The sequence below is a fragment of the Ambystoma mexicanum genome, chromosome 5p (assembly GCF_040938575.1).
Source record: "Ambystoma mexicanum isolate Mex_15411 chromosome 5p, UKY_AmexF1_1, whole genome shotgun sequence".
NCBI classification, from domain to species: domain Eukaryota; kingdom Metazoa; phylum Chordata; class Amphibia; order Caudata; family Ambystomatidae; genus Ambystoma; species Ambystoma mexicanum.
Window position 1 is genome coordinate 740,558,098 of NC_090930.1, and position 23,900 is coordinate 740,581,997.

A 23,900-nucleotide genomic window follows, 5' to 3' on the forward strand; every position below is an offset into this window, starting at 1 on the left:
AGTTCCACATTTGCATAATATCCGTGGGCTAGGAATATGAGTTTGTTAAAATGATGCATGAGATCTCGATTCTCATTTCTGTTACAACTCTGTCAGGTTGCACCAGCAAGGGGCCCATGGTGTAATGGTTAGCAAAGAACATTACTGAAGGGCCCCTCGGCCAGCCAGAAAGCCAAAATGGAGAGAACGGGCATGAACTGGTTGTGAATGAGCTTCAAAATGCGTTCACAGGTAATTGAACTGGTGATCTCCTCAGTTTATACACCTGGAACTCCTGTCAATAGCAACAGTCAGCAGCTGGGTTGCCAGACATTTCGTCGAAAAAAATTTGTCGACAGGACAATTGGTCGAAACCATTTGGTCGAAAACCAAATGGTCGAATTGCTTTGTTTTTTATTTTCACATTTTTTTTGGGGGGGGGTTTGGGGGGGTCCCCCCAACCCCCTTTTTTTCTAAAAACCCCTTTTTTTCCCTAAACTACAACTTAAAAAATATATATATAAATAAATAAAAAAAACGACCATTTGGCTTTCGACCAAATTACGTCGACCAAATGTCTTTCGACGAAATGTCTTTCAACGAAATGTCCGGACAGCGGCAGCTGGTCTGTGTCAGTAATGGCAATTTGATTTTGCCATTTTCACAACTCCCTAATAAATGAACAAAATGTTCCATTTGTAGGCACAGTTACATGCTATGGTATGTATACCATGCTTAATAACCACCATAGGAGGCTCAGAGCACCATCCGCATTCTTACGTACAAAACATGTAAGGAAATAATCAGATCTTTTGCTCTGCAGGAGTCAGGCTTCTTTAAAGCCTGACAAAGTGGCAGAGTGCCATTGTAAACTGAGGCATGATGAAACCATGCCCAAGAACCCAGGCAGGTTAAACCCTTCCACTCATGCCCCTAGGCCTATAGACAGGGCAGCTGGCATGGATTATGGACACTTTTAACATAGGGTGGTTTTTCAACCTTATCTCCTCTGGGAGCAAAGCGCTGGACAGGGTTTCCTGTACGTTTTTGAGGTTCGCAGGGATCTATGTGTGGATGTTTCTTGGTGTGAAAAGCATGACACCTTTTGGGGTGACACCAGGCTCTTCTGGGAGTTAATTTGCATAATCTCTACTTTCTATTTTATGTGACATGGGCTGCAGTTACATTGTTCTGTTAATAGAGGGCAACACACAGGTCATAGTTCCAAACAGGGGTGCACAGTCTGCTTGCTAGCTTACATTTACAGTTCTATTTGGGATTCACCGCCTTTTCATAAACTGAGTACTCTTCCGGAGTATTTCTAACTGATGTAGGTGTTTTGGGGGTGTTACGTGCCTTTGTATGACTGCTGCAAACCACTTGATATTAGACATTGATTGGAAACGACATAAAAAATCCTGACACATATTGTAAGCGGACATAAAATGACCTATATTAGCTAATATAAGTAAACAGACATCACTCCCCCCTCCCCACAAAAAGGGATGTATGCGTACACAAAAAATAAAAATGAAAAACAAGCAACTACTGCAGTTAAAATCTAAAAATGTAAATTCAGTTACATGATCATGACTCGGAAGGGGAAGTTAAAAAGTAAAAAAACACACGGTAGGAGAGAGGTTAGCTTTACATGCCATGGGAGGAAGAGGTCTTCCAAGCACTGTTGTGTATGTTGGTCAATCCCTCTGAAACGCAAAAGGGATGTGCACATAGAAATCAAAGCAGAGTCATCCAGAGAGACTATTTAATTCTTTTTTTTTCAAATTCTCAAAAGGAAGCTGCTATCAAATTGAACTATTCATCACAGCCACTGCTAGGAAATCTATGTGCATAAAATGACAATACACCCAAAGGAAAACAAAATATAGCTATAACATGTCAGATTACTAAATTCAGAGTCCAGCCTACTAACCATTAGACCATGGAACCTAAATACTTCCGCAAATGCTGAACTTCATTATGCCAAAACAGAGGCAGTCAGAAACAATATTTAATATTGCTTAATCATATGCCTCAAGAGGAAGAATTTGATCTACATGCTCTATAAAGCACAGAGATTGCTATAGCACAACGTCAATCGACAACATCGCTGTGTTTGTATGATATCAGTCAATTGGGACTATGAATCTGTAAAAATTGTAAATGTGCTCTATATTGCCATTTCTGATTCAACGCTCTCAGGTGCATCTTCCAAGGGTTCCATGGTGTAATGGTTAGCACTTTGGACTTTGAATCCAACGATCCGAGTTCAAGTCTCGGTGGGACCGTTATCTTGCTCTTACACTCCATTTTCTAATTTCTCAAATTACAATTCAACAGAGTTAATATTCAGAAGTTCAGTCGACTCTCTCTGCACGACATTACATTTAAATGCACTTTGGTGCCTGATACCAATACAGTGATGCAACTACATATCGTTAATGTACAATCCCTAAGGTCAATCAGAGTGGGCACCCAGATATCTCTCAGAAACATTTTCCACAGATGAATAATGTCCAACCTTAACTCTATGAAAAGAAAAATGTACACACTATGTGCAGTAGATTCTCTGCTCACTGGAACATGCAGAAACAACATTGATGTGAAAAGATTGGAAAAAGCCCTATTTTATTAACATTAAAAAATGTTATACAATTATTTTGGTGAATCATATTCACTTTCACAATCATTCCTATGTTTCAAGCAATTTGATGGTCTTATTAAATGTGTAAAAAATGTAATTCTTTGAGTTGACAAACTGTATGGAGAGCAAACTTTTTATAACTTACAAGAGTTATGAGTTCTAGAAAGTAGTGCATTTACTGATCAAGTGCCCTTGTTTAAATGTACTAACTTTATTTGGATCACACCTTTCTCGAAAGAAGAAATAAACTCTAAATTATCAGGAAACAATTCAACTGATTTTAGGGGCCTCCTGGGCTTTCAATGCAAATCGCTGAGATCAAAAGCCAGTTTAATAGCCATTATACCTTGGAGCTTTGGAGATATGAGAGTGGGCAGTTTCTTTGTGGCAAAAGAGAGTCATCCCCAGAAACTATTAATATTCTTTGGTCAAAGAAGACTGCCATCAAAGTGGGCTGTAAAGCAAAGCTATTGCTGTTATATCTATCTGCAAATGAAAGGCAACTCTAAAAGAGAAGCAGCCCCAAGGTCCCACCGAGACTTGAACTCGGATCGCTGGATTCAGAGTCCAGAGTGCTAACCATTACACCATGGAACCCACATATTCAGTAGCATGATGCACTTCATTCTGGAAAAACAGAGCACATCAGAGAAAATATGTAATATTCCTATATCATTAGACTCCAGAGGAAGAATTTGATCCAAATGAGACATGAAGCCAATACTTTGCGATTGCACAGCATCCAACAGCAACAGTGCTGCTTCGATATAATATCAGTAAACGGTTACTATAGGTCAGTAAAAATCTTGACTGTGCCCTATATTCTCATTGCCCTTATGAAGCTCTGCTCAACAAGGGTTCCATGGTGTAATGGTTAGCACTTTGGACTTTGAATCTAGCGATCCGAGTTCAAGTCTCGGTGGAACCTCTCTCTTGCTCTAACACACTTTGTCTCCTTGTTGTCTTAAATTATAGGCCAAAGATAGTAATATTCATAAGGTTAGTGGTGTAGGGTATTCATTTTCGCTCTCACTCTCTGGCATAACTTTTCATAAAAATCCACTTTTGTGCCTAGCACCTTAATCTTTATGCATTTTTTTTAAATGTATGAACAGTGAGGTCATTCTGAGTCGATGGGCAGATCTGCATCGGAAACATACATAAAAGATTTGAAATTTTCAAACTTAACTCAATGTTAAGAAACATGCTCAATCTGTGACCCAATGGATTCTCTTTTTACTTGAAGATGCAGCAACAACATTAATAATACCATTTTGGGAAAAGCAGCTCTATTGTATCGCCATTCTCTTTCAAAATTGTTAAAGGGTTAATCCTATGAAAAGCGACCGCATTCAGAATCAATGATATTAATCAAGCGTCTTAACAGTCTTTACATGTTTGTAAAATGAAGGTATCAGTTTGAGATGAAAAATAGAACGAAGAACACACTTTTCTTAATTCACAAAAGGCCTGAGGTGTATAAATACTGTTTGTACCGACCAAGGGCCCATTCGTGAATGTACTTACTTTAGTTGGATCATACCTTTCTTCAAAGAAGACATCCACAATAAACGATAAGGGAAAGGTTCGACTGATGGTAAACTCTTACAGAGATTTCAATGCAAATTATTGGATTCAACCTCCAGTGTGCTACCATTACACCATAGGTCTTCCACACCACAGAAAGTGGTGGGTTTCATTGTGGCTAAAGAGCGTCATCCATGGAAAATCTTTCTGTTTTCAAATGGACCCAGGGAATAATGCTATGAAAGTGGGCGACACAGCAGCGTCATTGCTATTAAAACAAGACACTGAGAGGAAAACAAACACAGTAATTCCCAAGGTCCCACCGAGATTTGAACTCGGATCGCTGGATTCAGAGTCCAGAGTGCTAACCATTACACCTTGGAACCTACATACTTAGTGACATGATGAACGTCATTGCAGCAAAAAAAGAGCCTTTTAGAGAATGTATGCAATATTCTTTTATCTTATGCCTCCAGAGGAAGAATCCTATCCAAATGAGCTGTAAAGCAAAGAGTTTGCTATTGCGCAACAACCAACTAAACAGTTCCACATTTGCATAATATCCGTGGGCTAGGAATATGAGTTTGTTAAAATGATGCATGAGATCTCGATTCTCATTTCTGTTACAACTCTGTCAGGTTGCACCAGCAAGGGGCCCATGGTGTAATGGTTAGCAAAGAACATTACTGAAGGGCCCCTCGGCCAGCCAGAAAGCCAAAATGGAGAGAACGGGCATGAACTGGTTGTGAATGAGCTTCAAAATGCGTTCACAGGTAATTGAACTGGTGATCTCCTCAGTTTATACACCTGGAACTCCTGTCAATAGCAACAGTCGGCAGCTGGGTTGCCAGACATTTCGTCGAAAAAAATTTGTCGACAGGACAATTGGTCGAAACCATTTGGTCGAAAACCAAATGGTCGAATTGCTTTGTTTTTTATTTTCACATTTTTTTTTGGGGGGGGTTTGGGGGGGTCCCCCCAACCCCCTTTTTTTCTAAAAACCCCTTTTTTTCCCTAAACTACAACCTAAAAAATATATATATAAATAAATAAAAAAATCGACCATTTGGCTTTCGACCAAATTACGTCGACCAAATGTCTTTCGACGAAATGTCTTTCGACGAAATGTCCGGACAGCGGCAGCTGGTCTGTGTCAGTAATGGCAATTTGATTTTGCCATTTTCACAACTCCCTAATAAATGAACAAAATGTTCCATTTGTAGGCACAGTTACATGCTATGGTATGTATACCATGCTTAATAACCACCATAGGAGGCTCAGAGCACCATCCGCATTCTTACGTACAAAACATGTAAGGAAATAATCAGATCTTTTGCTCTGCAGGAGTCAGGCTTCTTTAAAGCCTGACAAAGTGGCAGAGTGCCATTGTAAACTGAGGCATGATGAAACCATGCCCAAGAACCCAGGCAGGTTAAACCCTTCCACTCATGCCCCTAGGCCTATAGACAGGGCAGCTGGCATGGATTATGGACACTTTTAACATAGGGTGGTTTTTCAACCTTATCTCCTCTGGGAGCAAAGCGCTGGACAGGGTTTCCTGTACGTTTTTGAGGTTCGCAGGGATCTATGTGTGGATGTTTCTTGGTGTGAAAAGCATGACACCTTTTGGGGTGACACCAGGCTCTTCTGGGAGTTAATTTGCATAATCTCTACTTTCTATTTTATGTGACATGGGCTGCAGTTACATTGTTCTGTTAATAGAGGGCAACACACAGGTCATAGTTCCAAACAGGGGTGCACAGTCTGCTTGCTAGCTTACATTTACAGTTCTATTTGGGATTCACCGCCTTTTCATAAACTGAGTACTCTTCCGGAGTATTTCTAACTGATGTAGGTGTTTTGGGGGTGTTACGTGCCTTTGTATGACTGCTGCAAACCACTTGATATTAGACATTGATTGGAAACGACATAAAAAATCCTGACACATATTGTAAGCGGACATAAAATGACCTATATTAGCTAATATAAGTAAACAGACATCACTCCCCCCTCCCCACAAAAAGGCATGTATGCATACACAAAAAATAAAAATGAAAAACAAGCAACTACTGCAGTTAAAATCTAAAAATGTAAATTCAGTTACATGATCATGACTCGGAAGGGGAAGTTAAAAAGTAAAAAAACACACGGTAGGAGAGAGGTTAGCTTTACATGCCATGGGAGGAAGAGGTCTTCCAAGCACTGTTGTGTATGTTGGTCAATCCCTCTGAAACGCAAAAGGGATGTGCACATAGAAATCAAAGCAGAGTCATCCAGAGAGACTATTTAATTCTTTTTTTTTCAAATTCTCAAAAGGAAGCTGCTATCAAATTGAACTATTCATCACAGCCACTGCTAGGAAATCTATGTGCATAAAATGACAATACACCCAAAGGAAAACAAAATATAGCTATAACATGTCAGATTACTAAATTCAGAGTCCAGCCTACTAACCATTAGACCATGGAACCTAAATACTTCCGCAAATGCTGAACTTCATTATGCCAAAACAGAGGCAGTCAGAAACAATATTTAATATTGCTTAATCATATGCCTCAAGAGGAAGAATTTGATCTACATGCTCTATAAAGCACAGAGATTGCTATAGCACAACGTCAATCGACAACATCGCTGTGTTTGTATGATATCAGTCAATTGGGACTATGAATCTGTAAAAATTGTAAATGTGCTCTATATTGCCATTTCTGATTCAACGCTCTCAGGTGCATCTTGCAAGGGTTCCATGGTGTAATGGTTAGCACTTTGGACTTTGAATCCAACGATCCGAGTTCAAGTCTCGGTGGGACCGTTATCTTGCTCTTACACTCCATTTTCTAATTTCTCAAATTACAATTCAACAGAGTTAATATTCAGAAGTTCAGTAGACTCTCTCTGCACGACATTACATTTAAATGCACTTTGGTGCCTGATACCAATACAGTGATGCAACTACATATCGTTAATGTACAATCCCTAAGGTCAATCAGAATGGGCACCCAGATATCTCTCAGAAAAATTTTCCACAGATGAATAATGTCCAACCTTAACTCTATGAAAAGAAAAATGTACACACTATGTGCAGTAGATTCTCTGCTCACTGGAACATGCAGAAACAACATTGATGTGAAAAGATTGGAAAAAGCCCTATTTTATTAACATTAAAAAATGTTATACAATTATTTTGGTGAATCATATTCACTTTCACAATCATTCCTATGTTTCAAGCAATTTGATGGTCTTATTAAATGTGTAAAAAATGTAATTCTTTGAGTTGACAAACTGTATGGAGAGCAAACTTTTTATAACTTACAAGAGTTATGAGTTCTAGAAAGTAGTGCATTTACTGATCAAGTGCCCTTGTTTAAATGTACTTACTTTATTTGGATCACACCTTTCTCGAAAGAAGAAATAAACTCTAAATTATCAGGAAACAATTCAACTGATTTTAGGGGCCTCCTGGGCTTTCAATGCAAATCGCTGAGATCAAAAGCCAGTTTAATAGCCATTATACCTTGGAGCTTTGGAGATATGAGAGTGGGCAGTTTCTTTGTGGCAAAAGAGAGTCATCCCCAGAAACTATTAATATTCTTTGGTCAAAGAAGACTGCCATCAAAGTGGGCTGTAAAGCAAAGCTATTGCTGTTATATCTATCTGCAAATGAAAGACAACTCTAAAAGAGAAGCAGCCCCAAGGTCCCACCGAGACTTGAACTCGGATCGCTGGATTCAGAGTCCAGAGTGCTAACCATTACACCATGGAACCCACATATTCAGTAGCATGATGCACTTCATTCTGGAAAAACAGAGCACATCAGAGAAAATATGTAATATTCCTATATCATTAGACTCCAGAGGAAGAATTTGATCCAAATGAGACATGAAGCCAATACTTTGCGATTGCACAGCATCCAACAGCAACAGTGCTGCTTCGATATAATATCAGTAAACGGTTACTATAGGTCAGTAAAAATCTTGACTGTGCCCTATATTCTCATTGCCCTTATGAAGCTCTGCTCAACAAGGGTTCCATGGTGTAATGGTTAGCACTTTGGACTTTGAATCTAGCGATCCGAGTTCAAGTCTCGGTGGAACCTCTCTCTTGCTCTAACACACTTTGTCTCCTTGTTGTCTTAAATTATAGGCCAAAGATAGTAATATTCATAAGGTTAGTGGTGTAGGGTATTCATTTTCGCTCTCACTCTCTGGCATAACTTTTCATAAAAATCCACTTTTGTGCCTAGCACCTTAATCTTTATGCATTTTTTTTAAATGTATGAACAGTGAGGTCATTCTGAGTCGATGGGCAGATCTGCATCGGAAACATACATAAAAGATTTGAAATTTTCAAACTTAACTCAATGTTAAGAAACATGCTCAATCTGTGACCCAATGGATTCTCTTTTTACTTGAAGATGCAGCAACAACATTAATAATACCATTTTGGGAAAAGCAGCTCTATTGTATCGCCATTCTCTTTCAAAATTGTTAAAGGGTTAATCCTATGAAAAGCGACCGCATTCAGAATCAATGATATTAATCAAGCGTCTTAACAGTCTTTACATGTTTGTAAAATGAAGGTATCAGTTTGAGATGAAAAATAGAACGAAGAACACACTTTTCTTAATTCACAAAAGGCCTGAGGTGTATAAATACTGTTTGTACCGACCAAGGGCCCATTCGTGAATGTACTTACTTTAGTTGGATCATACCTTTCTTCAAAGAAGACATCCACAATAAACGATAAGGGAAAGGTTCGACTGATGGTAAACTCTTACAGAGATTTCAATGCAAATTATTGGATTCAACCTCCAGGGTGCTACCATTACACCATAGGTCTTCCACACCACAGAAAGTGGTGGGTTTCATTGTGGCTAAAGAGCGTCATCCATGGAAAATCTTTCTGTTTTCAAATGGACCCAGGGAATAATGCTATGAAAGTGGGCGACACAGCAGCGTCATTGCTATTAAAACAAGACACTGAGAGGAAAACAAACACAGTAATTCCCAAGGTCCCACCGAGATTTGAACTCGGATCGCTGGATTCAGAGTCCAGAGTGCTAACCATTACACCATGGAACCTACATACTTAGTGACATGATGAACGTCATTGCAGCAAAAAAAGAGCCTTTTAGAGAATGTATGCAATATTCTTTTATCTTATGCCTCCAGAGGAAGAATCCTATCCAAATGAGCTGTAAAGCAAAGAGTTTGCTATTGCGCAACAACCAACTAAACAGTTCCACATTTGCATAATATCCGTGGGCTAGGAATATGAGTTTGTTAAAATGATGCATGAGATCTCGATTCTCATTTCTGTTACAACTCTGTCAGGTTGCACCAGCAAGGGGCCCATGGTGTAATGGTTAGCAAAGAACATTACTGAAGGGCCCCTCGGCCAGCCAGAAAGCCAAAATGGAGAGAACGGGCATGAACTGGTTGTGAATGAGCTTCAAAATGCGTTCACAGGTAATTGAACTGGTGATCTCCTCAGTTTATACACCTGGAAATCCTGTCAATAGCAACAGTCGGCAGCTGGGTTGCCAGACATTTCGTCGAAAAAAAATTGTCGACAGGACAATTGGTCGAAACCATTTGGTCGAAAACCAAATGGTCGAATTGCTTTGTTTTTTATTTTCACATTTTTTTTTGGGGGGGGTTTGGGGGGGTCCCCCCAACCCCCTTTTTTTCCCTTAACTACAACCTAAAAAATATATATATAAATAAATAAAAAAATCGACCATTTGGCTTTCGACCAAATTACGTCGACCAAATGTCTTTCGACGAAATGTCTTTCGACGAAATGTCCGGACAGCGGCAGCTGGTCTGTGTCAGTAATGGCAATTTGATTTTGCCATTTTCACAACTCCCTAATAAATGAACAAAATGTTCCATTTGTAGGCACAGTTACATGCTATGGTATGTATACCATGCTTAATAACCACCATAGGAGGCTCAGAGCACCATCCGCATTCTTACGTACAAAACATGTAAGGAAATAATCAGATCTTTTGCTCTGCAGGAGTCAGGCTTCTTTAAAGCCTGACAAAGTGGCAGAGTGCCATTGTAAACTGAGGCATGATGAAACCATGCCCAAGAACCCAGGCAGGTTAAACCCTTCCACTCATGCCCCTAGGCCTATAGACAGGGCAGCTGGCATGGATTATGGACACTTTTAACATAGGGTGGTTTTTCAACCTTATCTCCTCTGGGAGCAAAGCGCTGGACAGGGTTTCCTGTACGTTTTTGAGGTTCGCAGGGATCTATGTGTGGATGTTTCTTGGTGTGAAAAGCATGACACCTTTTGGGGTGACACCAGGCTCTTCTGGGAGTTAATTTGCATAATCTCTACTTTCTATTTTATGTGACATGGGCTGCAGTTACATTGTTCTGTTAATAGAGGGCAACACACAGGTCATAGTTCCAAACAGGGGTGCACAGTCTGCTTGCTAGCTTACATTTACAGTTCTATTTGGGATTCACCGCCTTTTCATAATCTGAGTACTCTTCCGGAGTATTTCTAACTGATGTAGGTGTTTTGGGGGTGTTACGTGCCTTTGTATGACTGCTGCAAACCACTTGATATTAGACATTGATTGGAAACGACATAAAAAATCCTGACACATATTGTAAGCGGACATAAAATGACCTATATTAGCTAATATAAGTAAACAGACATCACTCCCCCCTCCCCACAAAAAGGGATGTATGCATACACAAAAAATAAAAATGAAAAACAAGCAACTACTGCAGTTAAAATCTAAAAATGTAAATTCAGTTACATGATCATGACTCGGAAGGGGAAGTTAAAAAGTAAAAAAACACACGGTAGGAGAGAGGTTAGCTTTACATGCCATGGGAGGAAGAGGTCTTCCAAGCACTGTTGTGTATGTTGGTCAATCCCTCTGAAACGCAAAAGGGATGTGCACATAGAAATCAAAGCAGAGTCATCCAGAGAGACTATTTAATTCTTTTTTTTTCAAATTCTCAAAAGGAAGCTGCTATCAAATTGAACTATTCATCACAGCCACTGCTAGGAAATCTATGTGCATAAAATGACAATACACCCAAAGGAAAACAAAATATAGCTATAACATGTCAGATTACTAAATTCAGAGTCCAGCCTACTAACCATTAGACCATGGAACCTAAATACTTCCGCAAATGCTGAACTTCATTATGCCAAAACAGAGGCAGTCAGAAACAATATTTAATATTGCTTAATCATATGCCTCAAGAGGAAGAATTTGATCTACATGCTCTATAAAGCACAGAGATTGCTATAGCACAACGTCAATCGACAACATCGCTGTGTTTGTATGATATCAGTCAATTGGGACTATGAATCTGTAAAAATTGTAAATGTGCTCTATATTGCCATTTCTGATTCAACGCTCTCAGGTGCATCTTGCAAGGGTTCCATGGTGTAATGGTTAGCACTTTGGACTTTGAATCCAACGATCCGAGTTCAAGTCTCGGTGGGACCGTTATCTTGCTCTTACACTCCATTTTCTAATTTCTCAAATTACAATTCAACAGAGTTAATATTCAGAAGTTCAGTAGACTCTCTCTGCACGACATTACATTTAAATGCACTTTGGTGCCTGATACCAATACAGTGATGCAACTACATATCGTTAATGTACAATCCCTAAGGTCAATCAGAATGGGCACCCAGATATCTCTCAGAAACATTTTCCACAGATGAATAATGTCCAACCTTAACTCTATGAAAAGAAAAATGTACACACTATGTGCAGTAAATTCTCTGCTCACTGGAACATGCAGAAACAACATTGATGTGAAAAGATTGGAAAAAGCCCTATTTTATTAACATTAAAAAATGTTATACAATTATTTTGGTGAATCATATTCACTTTCACAATCATTCCTATGTTTCAAGCAATTTGATGGTCTTATTAAATGTGTAAAAAATGTAATTCTTTGAGTTGACAAACTGTATGGAGAGCAAACTTTTTATAACTTACAAGAGTTATGAGTTCTAGAAAGTAGTGCATTTACTGATCAAGTGCCCTTGTTTAAATGTACTTACTTTATTTGGATCACACCTTTCTCGAAAGAAGAAATAAACTCTAAATTATCAGGAAACAATTCAACTGATTTTAGGGGCCTCCTGGGCTTTCAATGCAAATCGCTGAGATCAAAAGCCAGTTTAATAGCCATTATACCTTGGAGCTTTGGAGATATGAGAGTGGGCAGTTTCTTTGTGGCAAAAGAGAGTCATCCCCAGAAACTATTAATATTCTTTGGTCAAAGAAGACTGCCATCAAAGTGGGCTGTAAAGCAAAGCTATTGCTGTTATATCTATCTGCAAATGAAAGGCAACTCTAAAAGAGAAGCAGCCCCAAGGTCCCACCGAGACTTGAACTCGGATCGCTGGATTCAGAGTCCAGAGTGCTAACCATTACACCATGGAACCCACATATTCAGTAGCATGATGCACTTCATTCTGGAAAAACAGAGCACATCAGAGAAAATATGTAATATTCCTATATCATTAGACTCCAGAGGAAGAATTTGATCCAAATGAGACATGAAGCCAATACTTTGCGATTGCACAGCATCCAACAGCAACAGTGCTGCTTCGATATAATATCAGTAAACGGTTACTATAGGTCAGTAAAAATCTTGACTGTGCCCTATATTCTCATTGCCCTTATGAAGCTCTGCTCAACAAGGGTTCCATGGTGTAATGGTTAGCACTTTGGACTTTGAATCTAGCGATCCGAGTTCAAGTCTCGGTGGAACCTCTCTCTTGCTCTAACACACTTTGTCTCCTTGTTGTCTTAAATTATAGGCCAAAGATAGTAATATTCATAAGGTTAGTGGTGTAGGGTATTCATTTTCGCTCTCACTCTCTGGCATAACTTTTCATAAAAATCCACTTTTGTGCCTAGCACCTTAATCTTTATGCATTTTTTTTAAATGTATGAACAGTGAGGTCATTCTGAGTCGATGGGCAGATCTGCATCGGAAACATACATAAAAGATTTGAAATTTTCAAACTTAACTCAATGTTAAGAAACATGCTCAATCTGTGACCCAATGGATTCTCTTTTTACTTGAAGATGCAGCAACAACATTAATAATACCATTTTGGGAAAAGCAGCTCTATTGTATCGCCATTCTCTTTCAAAATTGTTAAAGGGTTAATCCTATGAAAAGCGACCGCATTCAGAATCAATGATATTAATCAAGCGTCTTAACAGTCTTTACATGTTTGTAAAATGAAGGTATCAGTTTGAGATGAAAAATAGAACGAAGAACACACTTTTCTTAATTCACAAAAGGCCTGAGGTGTATAAATACTGTTTGTACCGACCAAGGGCCCATTCGTGAATGTACTTACTTTAGTTGGATCATACCTTTCTTCAAAGAAGACATCCACAATAAACGATAAGGGAAAGGTTCGACTGATGGTAAACTCTTACAGAGATTTCAATGCAAATTATTGGATTCAACCTCCAGGGTGCTACCATTACACCATAGGTCTTCCACACCACAGAAAGTGGTGGGTTTCATTGTGGCTAAAGAGCGTCATCCATGGAAAATCTTTCTGTTTTCAAATGGACCCAGGGAATAATGCTATGAAAGTGGGCGACACAGCAGCGTCATTGCTATTAAAACAAGACACTGAGAGGAAAACAAACACAGTAATTCCCAAGGTCCCACCGAGATTTGAACTCGGATCGCTGGATTCAGAGTCCAGAGTGCTAACCATTACACCATGGAACCTACATACTTAGTGACATGATGAACGTCATTGCAGCAAAAAAAGAGCCTTTTAGAGAATGTATGCAATATTCTTTTATCTTATGCCTCCAGAGGAAGAATCCTATCCAAATGAGCTGTAAAGCAAAGAGTTTGCTATTGCGCAACAACCAACTAAACAGTTCCACATTTGCATAATATCCGTGGGCTAGGAATATGAGTTTGTTAAAATGATGCATGAGATCTCGATTCTCATTTCTGTTACAACTCTGTCAGGTTGCACCAGCAAGGGGCCCATGGTGTAATGGTTAGCAAAGAACATTACTGAAGGGCCCCTCGGCCAGCCAGAAAGCCAAAATGGAGAGAACGGGCATGAACTGGTTGTGAATGAGCTTCAAAATGCGTTCACAGGTAATTGAACTGGTGATCTCCTCAATTTATACACCTGGAAATCCTGTCAATAGCAACAGTCGGCAGCTGGGTTGCCAGACATTTCGTCGAAAAAAAATTGTCGACAGGACAATTGGTCGAAACCATTTGGTCGAAAACCAAATGGTCGAATTGCTTTGTTTTTTATTTTCACATTTTTTTTTGGGGGGGGTTTGGGGGGGTCCCCCCAACCCCCTTTTTTTCCCTTAACTACAACCTAAAAAATATATATATAAATAAATAAAAAAATCGACCATTTGGCTTTCGACCAAATTACGTCGACCAAATGTCTTTCGACGAAATGTCTTTCGACGAAATGTCCGGACAGCGGCAGCTGGTCTGTGTCAGTAATGGCAATTTGATTTTGCCATTTTCACAACTCCCTAATAAATGAACAAAATGTTCCATTTGTAGGCACAGTTACATGCTATGGTATGTATACCATGCTTAATAACCACCATAGGAGGCTCAGAGCACCATCCGCATTCTTACGTACAAAACATGTAAGGAAATAATCAGATCTTTTGCTCTGCAGGAGTCAGGCTTCTTTAAAGCCTGACAAAGTGGCAGAGTGCCATTGTAAACTGAGGCATGATGAAACCATGCCCAAGAACCCAGGCAGGTTAAACCCTTCCACTCATGCCCCTAGGCCTATAGACAGGGCAGCTGGCATGGATTATGGACACTTTTAACATAGGGTGGTTTTTCAACCTTATCTCCTCTGGGAGCAAAGCGCTGGACATGGTTTCCTGTACGTTTTTGAGGTTCGCAGGGATCTATGTGTGGATGTTTCTTGGTGTGAAAAGCATGACACCTTTTGGGGTGACACCAGGCTCTTCTGGGAGTTAATTTGCATAATCTCTACTTTCTATTTTATGTGACATGGGCTGCAGTTACATTGTTCTGTTAATAGAGGGCAACACACAGGTCATAGTTCCAAACAGGGGTGCACAGTCTGCTTGCTAGCTTACATTTACAGTTCTATTTGGGATTCACCGCCTTTTCATAAACTGAGTACTCTTCCGGAGTATTTCTAACTGATGTAGGTGTTTTGGGGGTGTTACGTGCCTTTGTATGACTGCTGCAAACCACTTGATATTAAACATTGATTGGAAACGACATAAAAAATCCTGACACATATTGTAAGCGGACATAAAATGACCTATATTAGCTAATATAAGTAAACAGACATCACTCCCCCCTCCCCACAAAAAGGGATGTATGCATACACAAAAAATAAAAATGAAAAACAAGCAACTACTGCAGTTAAAATCTAAAAATGTAAATTCAGTTACATGATCATGACTCGGAAGGGGAAGTTAAAAAGTAAAAAAACACACGGTAGGAGAGAGGTTAGCTTTACATGCCATGGGAGGAAGAGGTCTTCCAAGCACTGTTGTGTATGTTGGTCAATCCCTCTGAAACGCAAAAGGGATGTGCACATAGAAATCAAAGCAGAGTCATCCAGAGAGACTATTTAATTCTTTTTTTTTCAAATTCTCAAAAGGAAGCTGCTATCAAATTGAACTATTCATCACAGCCACTGCTAGGAAATCTATGTGCATAAAATGACAATACACCCAAAGGAAAACAAAATATAGCTATAACATGTCAGATTACTAAATTCAGAGTCCAGCCTACTAACCATTAGACCATGGAACCTAAATACTTCCGCAAATGCTGAACTTCATTATGCCAAAACAGAGGCAGTCAGAAACAATATTTAATATTGCTTAATCATATGCCTCAAGAGGAAGAATTTGATCTACATGCTCTATAAAGCACAGAGATTGCTATAGCACAACGTCAATCGACAACATCGCTGTGTTTGTATGATATCAGTCAATTGGGACTATGAATCTGTAAAAATTGTAAATGTGCTCTATATTGCCATTTCTGATTCAACGCTCTCAGGTGCATCTTGCAAGGGTTCCATGGTGTAATGGTTAGCACTTTGGACTTTGAATCCAACGATCCGAGTTCAAGTCTCGGTGGGACCGTTATCTTGCTCTTACACTCCATTTTCTAATTTCTCAAATTACAATTCAACAGAGTTAATATTCAGAAGTTCAGTAGACTCTCTCTGCACGACATTACATTTAAATGCACTTTGGTGCCTGATACCAATACAGTGATGCAACTACATATCGTTAATGTACAATCCCTAAGGTCAATCAGAATGGGCACCCAGATATCTCTCAGAAACATTTTCCACAGATGAATAATGTCCAACCTTAACTCTATGAAAAGAAAAATGTACACACTATGTGCAGTAGATTCTCTGCTCACTGGAACATGCAGAAACAACATTGATGTGAAAAGATTGGAAAAAGCCCTATTTTATTAACATTAAAAAATGTTATACAATTATTTTGGTGAATCATATTCACTTTCACAATCATTCCTATGTTTCAAGCAATTTGATGGTCTTATTAAATGTGTAAAAAATGTAATTCTTTGAGTTGACAAACTGTATGGAGAGCAAACTTTTTATAACTTACAAGAGTTATGAGTTCTAGAAAGTAGTGCATTTACTGATCAAGTGCCCTTGTTTAAATGTACTTACTTTATTTGGATCACACCTTTCTCGAAAGAAGAAATAAACTCTAAATTATCAGGAAACAATTCAACTGATTTTAGGGGCCTCCTGGGCTTTCAATGCAAATCGCTGAGATCAAAAGCCAGTTTAATAGCCATTATACCTTGGAGCTTTGGAGATATGAGAGTGGACAGTTTCTTTGTGGCAAAAGAGAGTCATCCCCAGAAACTATTAATATTCTTTGGTCAAAGAAGACTGCCATCAAAGTGGGCTGTAAAGCAAAGCTATTGCTGTTATATCTATCTGCAAATGAAAGGCAACTCTAAAAGAGAAGCAGCCCCAAGGTCCCACCGAGACTTGAACTCGGATCGCTGGATTCAGAGTCCAGAGTGCTAATCATTACACCATGGAACCCACATATTCAGTAGCATGATGCACTTCATTCTGGAAAAACAGAGCACATCAGAGAAAATATGTAATATTCCTATATCATTAGACTCCAGAGGAAGAATTTGATCCAAATGAGACATGAAGCCAATACTTTGCGATTGCACAGCATCCAACAGCAACAGTGCTGCTTCGATATAATATCAGTAAACGGTTACTATAGGTCAGTAAAAATCTTGACTGTGCCCTATATTCTCATTGCCCTTATGAAGCTCTGCTCAACAAGGGTTCCCTGGTGTAATGGTTAGCACTTTGGACTTTGAATCTAGCGATCCGAGTTCAAGTCTCAGTGGAACCTCTCTCTTGCTCTAACACACTTTGTCTCCTTGTTGTCTTAAATTATAGGCCAAAGATAGTAATATTCATAAGGTTAGTGGTGTAGGGTATTCATTTTCGCTCTCACTCTCTGGCATAACTTTTCATAAAAATCCACTTTTGTGCCTAGCACCTTAATCTTTATGCATTTTTTTTAAATGTATGAACAGTGAGGTCATTCTGAGTCGATGGGCAGATCTGCATCGGAAACATACATAAAAGATTTGAAATTTTCAAACTTAACTCAATGTTAAGAAACATGCTCAATCTGTGACCCAATGGATTCTCTTTTTACTTGAAGATGCAGCAACAACATTAATAATACCATTTTGGGAAAAGCAGCTCTATTGTATCGCCATTCTCTTTCAAAATTGTTAAAGGGTTAATCCTATGAAAAGCGACCGCATTCAGAATCAATGATATTAATCAAGCGTCTTAACAGTCTTTACATGTTTGTAAAATGAAGGTATCAGTTTGAGATGAAAAATAGAACGAAGAACACACTTTTCTTAATTCACAAAAGGCCTGAGGTGTATAAATACTGTTTGTACCGACCAAGGGCCCATTCGTGAATGTACTTACTTTAGTTGGATCATACCTTTCTTCAAAGAAGACATCCACAATAAACGATAAGGGAAAGGTTCGACTGATGGTAAACTCTTACAGAGATTTCAATGCAAATTATTGGATTCAACCTCCAGGGTGCTACCATTACACCATAGGTCTTCCACACCACAGAAAGTGGTGGGTTTCATTGTGGCTAAAGAGCGTCATCCATGGAAAATCTTTCTGTTTTCAAATGGACCCAGGGAATAATGCTATGAAAGTGGGCGACACAGCAGCGTCATTGCTATTAAAACAAGACACTGAGAGGAAAACAAACACAGTAATTCCCAAGGTCCCACCGAGATTTGAACTCGGATCGCTGGATTCAGAGTCCAGAGTGCTAACCATTACACCATGGAACCTACATACTTAGTGACATGATGAACGTCATTGCAGCAAAAAAAGAGCCTTTTAGAGAATGTATGCAATATTCTTTTATCTTATGCCTCCAGAGGAAGAATCCTATCCAAATGAGCTGTAAAGCAAAGAGTTTGCTATTGCGCAACAACCAACTAAACAGTTCCACATATGCATAATATCCGTGGGCTAGGAATATGAGTTTGTTAAAATGATGCATGAGATCTCGATTCTCATTTCTGTTACAACTCTGTCAGGTTGCACCAGCAAGGGGCCCATGGTGTGATGGTTAGCAAAGAACATTACTGAAGGGCCCCTCGGCCAGCCAGAAAGCCAAAATGGAGAGAACGGGCATGAACTGGTTGTGAATGAGCTTCAAAATGCGTTCACAGGTAATTGAACTGGTGATCTCCTCAGTTTATACACCTGGAACTCCTGTCAATAGCAACAGTCGGCAGCTGGGTTGCCAGACATTTCGTCGAAAAAAATTTGTCGACAGGACAATTGGTCGAAACCATTTGGTCGAAAACCAAATGGTCGAATTGCTTTGTTTTTTATTTTCACATTTTTTTTTGGGGGGGGGTTTGGGGGGGTCCCCCCAACCCCCTTTTTTTCTAAAAACCCCTTTTTTTCCCTAAACTACAACCTAAAAAATATATATATAAATAAATAAAAAAATCGACCATTTGGCTTTCGACCAAATTACGTCGACCAAATGTCTTTCGACAAAATGTCTTTCGACGAAATGTCCGGACAGCGGCAGCTGGTCTGTGTCAGTAATGGCAATTTGATTTTGCCATTTTCACAACTCCCTAATAAATGAACAAAATGTTCCATTTGTAGGCACAGTTACATGCTATGGTATGTATACCATGCTTAATAACCACCATAGGAGGCTCAGAGCACCATCCGCATTCTTACGTACAAAACATGTAAGGAAATAATCAGATCTTTTGCTCTGCAGGAGTCAGGCTTCTTTAAAGCCTGACAAAGTGGCAGAGTGCCATTGTAAACTGAGGCATGATGAAACCATGCCCAAGAACCCAGGCAGGTTAAACCCTTCCACTCGTGCCCCTAGGCCTATAGACAGGGCAGCTGGCATGGATTATGGACACTTTTAACATAGGGTGGTTTTTCAACCTTATCTCCTCTGGGAGCAAAGCGCTGGACAGGGTTTCCTGTACGTTTTTGAGGTTCGCAGGGATCTATGTGTGGATGTTTCTTGGTGTGAAAAGCATGACACCTTTTGGGGTGACACCAGGCTCTTCTGGGAGTTAATTTGCATAATCTCTACTTTCTATTTTATGTGACATGGGCTGCAGTTACATTGTTCTGTTAATAGAGGGCAACACACAGGTCATAGTTCCAAACAGGGGTGCACAGTCTGCTTGCTAGCTTACATTTACAGTTCTATTTGGGATTCACCGCCTTTTCATAAACTGAGTACTCTTCCGGAGTATTTCTAACTTATGTAGGTGTTTTGGGGGTGTTACGTGCCTTTGTATGACTGCTGCAAACCACTTGATATTAGACATTGATTGGAAACGACATAAAAAATCCTGACACATATTGTAAGCGGACATAAAATGACCTATATTAGCTAATATAAGTAAACAGACATCACTCCCCCCTCCCCACAAAAAGGGATGTATGCGTACACAAAAATAAAAACGAAAAACAAGCAACTACTGCAGTTAAAATCTAAAAATGTAAATTCAGTTACATGATCATGACTCGGAAGGGGAAGTTAAAAAGTAAAAAAACACACGGTAGGAGAGAGGTTAGCTTTACATGCCATGGGAGGAAGAGGTCTTCCAGGCACTGTTGTGTATGTTGGTCAATCCCTCTGAAACGCAAAAGGGATGTGCACATAGAAATCAAAGCAGAGTCATCCAGAGAGACTATTTAATTCTTTTTTTTTCAAATTCTCAAAAGGAAGCTGCTATCAAATTGAACTATTCATCACAGCCACTGCTAAGAAATCTATGTGCATAAAATGACAATACACCCAAAGGAAAACAAAATATAGCTATAACATGTCAGATTACTAAATTCAGAGTCCAGCCTACTAACCATTAGACCATGGAACCTAAATACTTCCGCAAATGCTGAACTTCATTATGCCAAAACAGAGGCAGTCAGAAACAATATTTAATATTGCTTAATCATATGCCTCAAGAGGAAGAATTTGATCTACATGCTCTATAAAGCACAGAGATTGCTATAGCACAACGTCAATCGACAACATCGCTGTGTTTGTATGATATCAGTCAATTGGGACTATGAATCTGTAAAAATTGTAAATGTGCTCTATATTGCCATTTCTGATTCAACGCTCTCAGGTGCATCTTGCAAGGGTTCCATGGTGTAATGGTTAGCACTTTGGACTTTGAATCCAACGATCCGAGTTCAAGTCTCGGTGGGACCGTTATCTTGCTCTTACACTCCATTTTCTAATTTCTCAAATTACAATTCAACAGAGTTAATATTCAGAAGTTCAGTCGACTCTCTCTGCACGACATTACATTTAAATGCACTTTGGTGCCTGATACCAATACAGTGATGCAACTACATATCGTTAATGTACAATCCCTAAGGTCAATCAGAGTGGGCACCCAGATATCTCTCAGAAACATTTTCCACAGATGAATAATGTCCAACCTTAACTCTATGAAAAGAAAAATGTACACACTATGTGCAGTAGATTCTCTGCTCACTGGAACATGCAGAAACAACATTGATGTGAAAAGATTGGAAAAAGCCCTATTTTATTAACATTAAAAAATGTTATACAATTATTTTGGTGAATCATATTCACTTTCACAATCATTCCTATGTTTCAAGCAATTTGATGGTCTTATTAAATGTGTAAAAAATGTAATTCTTTGAGTTGACAAACTGTATGGAGAGCAAACTTTTTATAACTTACAAGAGTTATGAGTTCTAGAAAGTAGTGCATTTACTGATCAAGTGCCCTTGTTTAAATGTACTTACTTTATTTGGATCACACCTTTCTCGAAAGAAGAAATAAACTCTAAATTATCAGGAAACAATTCAACTGATTTTAGGGGCCTCCTGGGCTTTCAATGCAAATCGCTGAGATCAAAAGCCAGTTTAATAGCCATTATACCTTGGAGCTTTGGAGATATGAGAGTGGGCAGTTTCTTTGTGGCAAAAGAGAGTCATCCCCAGAAACTATTAATATTCTTTGGTCAAAGAAGACTGCCATCAAAGTGGGCTGTAAAGCAAAGCTATTGCTGTTATATCTATCTGCAAATGAAAGGCAACTCTAAAAGAGAAGCAGCCCCAAGGTCCCACCGCGACTTGAACTCGGATCGCTGGATTCAGAGTCCAGAGTGCTAACCATTACACCATGGAACCCACATATTCAGTAGCATGATGCACTTCATTCTGGAAAAACAGAGCACATCAGAGAAAATATGTAATATTCCTATATCATTAGACTCCAGAAGAAGAATTTGATCCAAATGAGACATGAAGCCAATACTTTGCGATTGCACAGCATCCAACAGCAACAGTGCTGCTTCGATATAATATCAGTAAACGGTTACTATAGGTCAGTAAAAATCTTGACTGTGCCCTATATTCTCATTGCCCTTATGAAGCTCTGCTCAACAAGGGTTCCATGGTGTAATGGTTAGCACTTTGGACTTTGAATCCAGCGATCCGAGTTCAAGTCTCGGTGGAACCTCTCTCTTGCTCTAACACACTTTGTCTCCTTGTTGTCTTAAATTATAGGCCAAAGATAGTAATATTCATAAGGTTAGTGGTGTAGGGTATTCATTTTCGCTCTCACTCTCTGGCATAACTTTTCATAAAAATCCACTTTTGTGCCTAGCACCTTAACCTTTATGCATTTTTTTTAAATGTATGAACAGTGAGGTCATTCTGAGTCGATGGGCAGATCTGCATCGGAAACATACATAAAAGATTTGAAATTTTCAAACTTAACTCAATGTTAAGAAACATGCTCAATCTGTGACCCAATGGATTCTCTTTTTACTTGAAGATGCAGCAACAACATTAATAATACCATTTTGGGAAAAGCAGCTCTATTGTATCGCCATTCTCTTTCAAAATTGTTAAAGGGTTAATCCTATGAAAAGCGACCACATTCAGAATCAATGATATTAATCAAGCGTCTTAACAGCCTTTACATGTTTGTAAAATGAAGGTATCAGTTTGAGATGAAAAATAGAACGAAGAACACACTTTTCTTAATTCACAAAAGGCCTGAGGTGTATAAATACTGTTTGTACCGACCAAGGGCCCATTCGTGAATGTACTTACTTTAGTTGGATCATACCTTTCTTCAAAGAAGACATCCACAATAAACGATAAGGGAAAGGTTCGACTGATGGTAAACTCTTACAGAGATTTGAATGCAAATTATTGGATTCAACCTCCAGGGTGCTACCATTACACCATAGGTCTTTCACACCACAGAAAGTGGTGGGTTTCATTGTGGCTAAAGAGCGTCATCCATGGAAAATCTTTCTTTTTTCAAATGCACCCAGGGAATAATGCTATGAAAGTGGGCGACACAGCAGCGTCATTGCTATTAAAACAAGACACTGAGAGGAAAACAAACACAGTAATTCCCAAGGTCCCACCGAGATTTGAACTCGGATCGCTGGATTCAGAGTCCAGAGTGCTAACCATTACACCATGGAACCTACATACTTAGTGACATGATGAACGTCATTGCAGCAAAAAAAGAGCCTTTTAGAGAATGTATGCAATATTCTTTTATCTTATGCCTCCAGAGGAAGAATCCTATCCAAATGAGCTGTAAAGCAAAGAGTTTGCTATTGCGCAACAACCAACTAAACAGTTCCACATTTGCATAATATCCGTGGGCTAGGAATATGAGTTTGTTAAAATGATGCATGAGATCTCGATTCTCATTTCTGTTACAACTCTGTCAGGTTGCACCAGCAAGGGGCCCATGGTGTAATGGTTAGCAAAGAACATTACTGAAGGGCCCCTCGGCCAGCCAGAAAGCCAAAATGGAGAGAACGGGCATGAACTGGTTGTGAATGAGCTTCAAAATGCGTTCACAGGTAATTGAACTGGTGATCTCCTCAGTTTATACACCTGGAACTCCTGTCAATAGCAACAGTCGGCAGCTGGGTTGCCAGACATTTCGTCGAAAAAAATTTGTCGACAGGACAATTGGTCGAAACCATTTGGTCGAAAACCAAATGGTCGAATTGCTTTGTTTTTTATTTTCACATTTTTTTGGGGGGGGGGGGTGTTTTGGGGGGTCCCCCTAACCCCCTTTTTTTCTAAAAACCCCTTTTTTTCC

At 39.2% G+C, this 23,900-nt stretch overlaps 19 non-coding genes across 19 annotated transcripts; 9 read left to right on the forward strand and 10 right to left on the reverse strand.

Moving 5' to 3' along the window:
• Positions 1 to 2,195: 2,195 nt before the first annotated feature.
• TRNAQ-UUG (transfer RNA glutamine (anticodon UUG)) lies at positions 2,196 to 2,267 on the forward strand. The gene has a single exon. It is a non-coding gene; the product is annotated as a tRNA-Gln (tRNA).
• An 881-nt stretch (positions 2,268 to 3,148) lies between these two features.
• On the reverse strand, positions 3,149 to 3,220 carry TRNAQ-CUG (transfer RNA glutamine (anticodon CUG)). Its single transcript has one exon. It is a non-coding gene; the product is annotated as a tRNA-Gln (tRNA).
• Positions 3,221 to 3,479: 259 nt separating this feature from the next.
• Positions 3,480 to 3,551, forward strand: TRNAQ-UUG (transfer RNA glutamine (anticodon UUG)). Its single transcript has one exon. It is a non-coding gene; the product is annotated as a tRNA-Gln (tRNA).
• Positions 3,552 to 4,464: 913 nt separating this feature from the next.
• On the reverse strand, positions 4,465 to 4,536 carry TRNAQ-CUG (transfer RNA glutamine (anticodon CUG)). The gene has a single exon. It is a non-coding gene; the product is annotated as a tRNA-Gln (tRNA).
• Positions 4,537 to 6,887: 2,351 nt separating this feature from the next.
• TRNAQ-UUG (transfer RNA glutamine (anticodon UUG)) lies at positions 6,888 to 6,959 on the forward strand. The gene has a single exon. It is a non-coding gene; the product is annotated as a tRNA-Gln (tRNA).
• An 881-nt stretch (positions 6,960 to 7,840) lies between these two features.
• TRNAQ-CUG (transfer RNA glutamine (anticodon CUG)) lies at positions 7,841 to 7,912 on the reverse strand. The gene has a single exon. It is a non-coding gene; the product is annotated as a tRNA-Gln (tRNA).
• A 259-nt stretch (positions 7,913 to 8,171) lies between these two features.
• Positions 8,172 to 8,243, forward strand: TRNAQ-UUG (transfer RNA glutamine (anticodon UUG)). Its single transcript has one exon. It is a non-coding gene; the product is annotated as a tRNA-Gln (tRNA).
• A 913-nt stretch (positions 8,244 to 9,156) lies between these two features.
• TRNAQ-CUG (transfer RNA glutamine (anticodon CUG)) lies at positions 9,157 to 9,228 on the reverse strand. Its single transcript has one exon. It is a non-coding gene; the product is annotated as a tRNA-Gln (tRNA).
• A 2,333-nt stretch (positions 9,229 to 11,561) lies between these two features.
• Positions 11,562 to 11,633, forward strand: TRNAQ-UUG (transfer RNA glutamine (anticodon UUG)). The gene has a single exon. It is a non-coding gene; the product is annotated as a tRNA-Gln (tRNA).
• An 881-nt stretch (positions 11,634 to 12,514) lies between these two features.
• On the reverse strand, positions 12,515 to 12,586 carry TRNAQ-CUG (transfer RNA glutamine (anticodon CUG)). Its single transcript has one exon. It is a non-coding gene; the product is annotated as a tRNA-Gln (tRNA).
• A 259-nt stretch (positions 12,587 to 12,845) lies between these two features.
• TRNAQ-UUG (transfer RNA glutamine (anticodon UUG)) lies at positions 12,846 to 12,917 on the forward strand. The gene has a single exon. It is a non-coding gene; the product is annotated as a tRNA-Gln (tRNA).
• A 913-nt stretch (positions 12,918 to 13,830) lies between these two features.
• Positions 13,831 to 13,902, reverse strand: TRNAQ-CUG (transfer RNA glutamine (anticodon CUG)). Its single transcript has one exon. It is a non-coding gene; the product is annotated as a tRNA-Gln (tRNA).
• A 2,333-nt stretch (positions 13,903 to 16,235) lies between these two features.
• On the forward strand, positions 16,236 to 16,307 carry TRNAQ-UUG (transfer RNA glutamine (anticodon UUG)). The gene has a single exon. It is a non-coding gene; the product is annotated as a tRNA-Gln (tRNA).
• Positions 16,308 to 17,188: 881 nt separating this feature from the next.
• On the reverse strand, positions 17,189 to 17,260 carry TRNAQ-CUG (transfer RNA glutamine (anticodon CUG)). Its single transcript has one exon. It is a non-coding gene; the product is annotated as a tRNA-Gln (tRNA).
• A 1,244-nt stretch (positions 17,261 to 18,504) lies between these two features.
• Positions 18,505 to 18,576, reverse strand: TRNAQ-CUG (transfer RNA glutamine (anticodon CUG)). The gene has a single exon. It is a non-coding gene; the product is annotated as a tRNA-Gln (tRNA).
• A 2,351-nt stretch (positions 18,577 to 20,927) lies between these two features.
• TRNAQ-UUG (transfer RNA glutamine (anticodon UUG)) lies at positions 20,928 to 20,999 on the forward strand. Its single transcript has one exon. It is a non-coding gene; the product is annotated as a tRNA-Gln (tRNA).
• Positions 21,000 to 21,880: 881 nt separating this feature from the next.
• On the reverse strand, positions 21,881 to 21,952 carry TRNAQ-CUG (transfer RNA glutamine (anticodon CUG)). The gene has a single exon. It is a non-coding gene; the product is annotated as a tRNA-Gln (tRNA).
• A 259-nt stretch (positions 21,953 to 22,211) lies between these two features.
• TRNAQ-UUG (transfer RNA glutamine (anticodon UUG)) lies at positions 22,212 to 22,283 on the forward strand. Its single transcript has one exon. It is a non-coding gene; the product is annotated as a tRNA-Gln (tRNA).
• Positions 22,284 to 23,196: 913 nt separating this feature from the next.
• On the reverse strand, positions 23,197 to 23,268 carry TRNAQ-CUG (transfer RNA glutamine (anticodon CUG)). Its single transcript has one exon. It is a non-coding gene; the product is annotated as a tRNA-Gln (tRNA).
• Between the last annotated feature and the right edge of the window lie 632 nt (positions 23,269 to 23,900).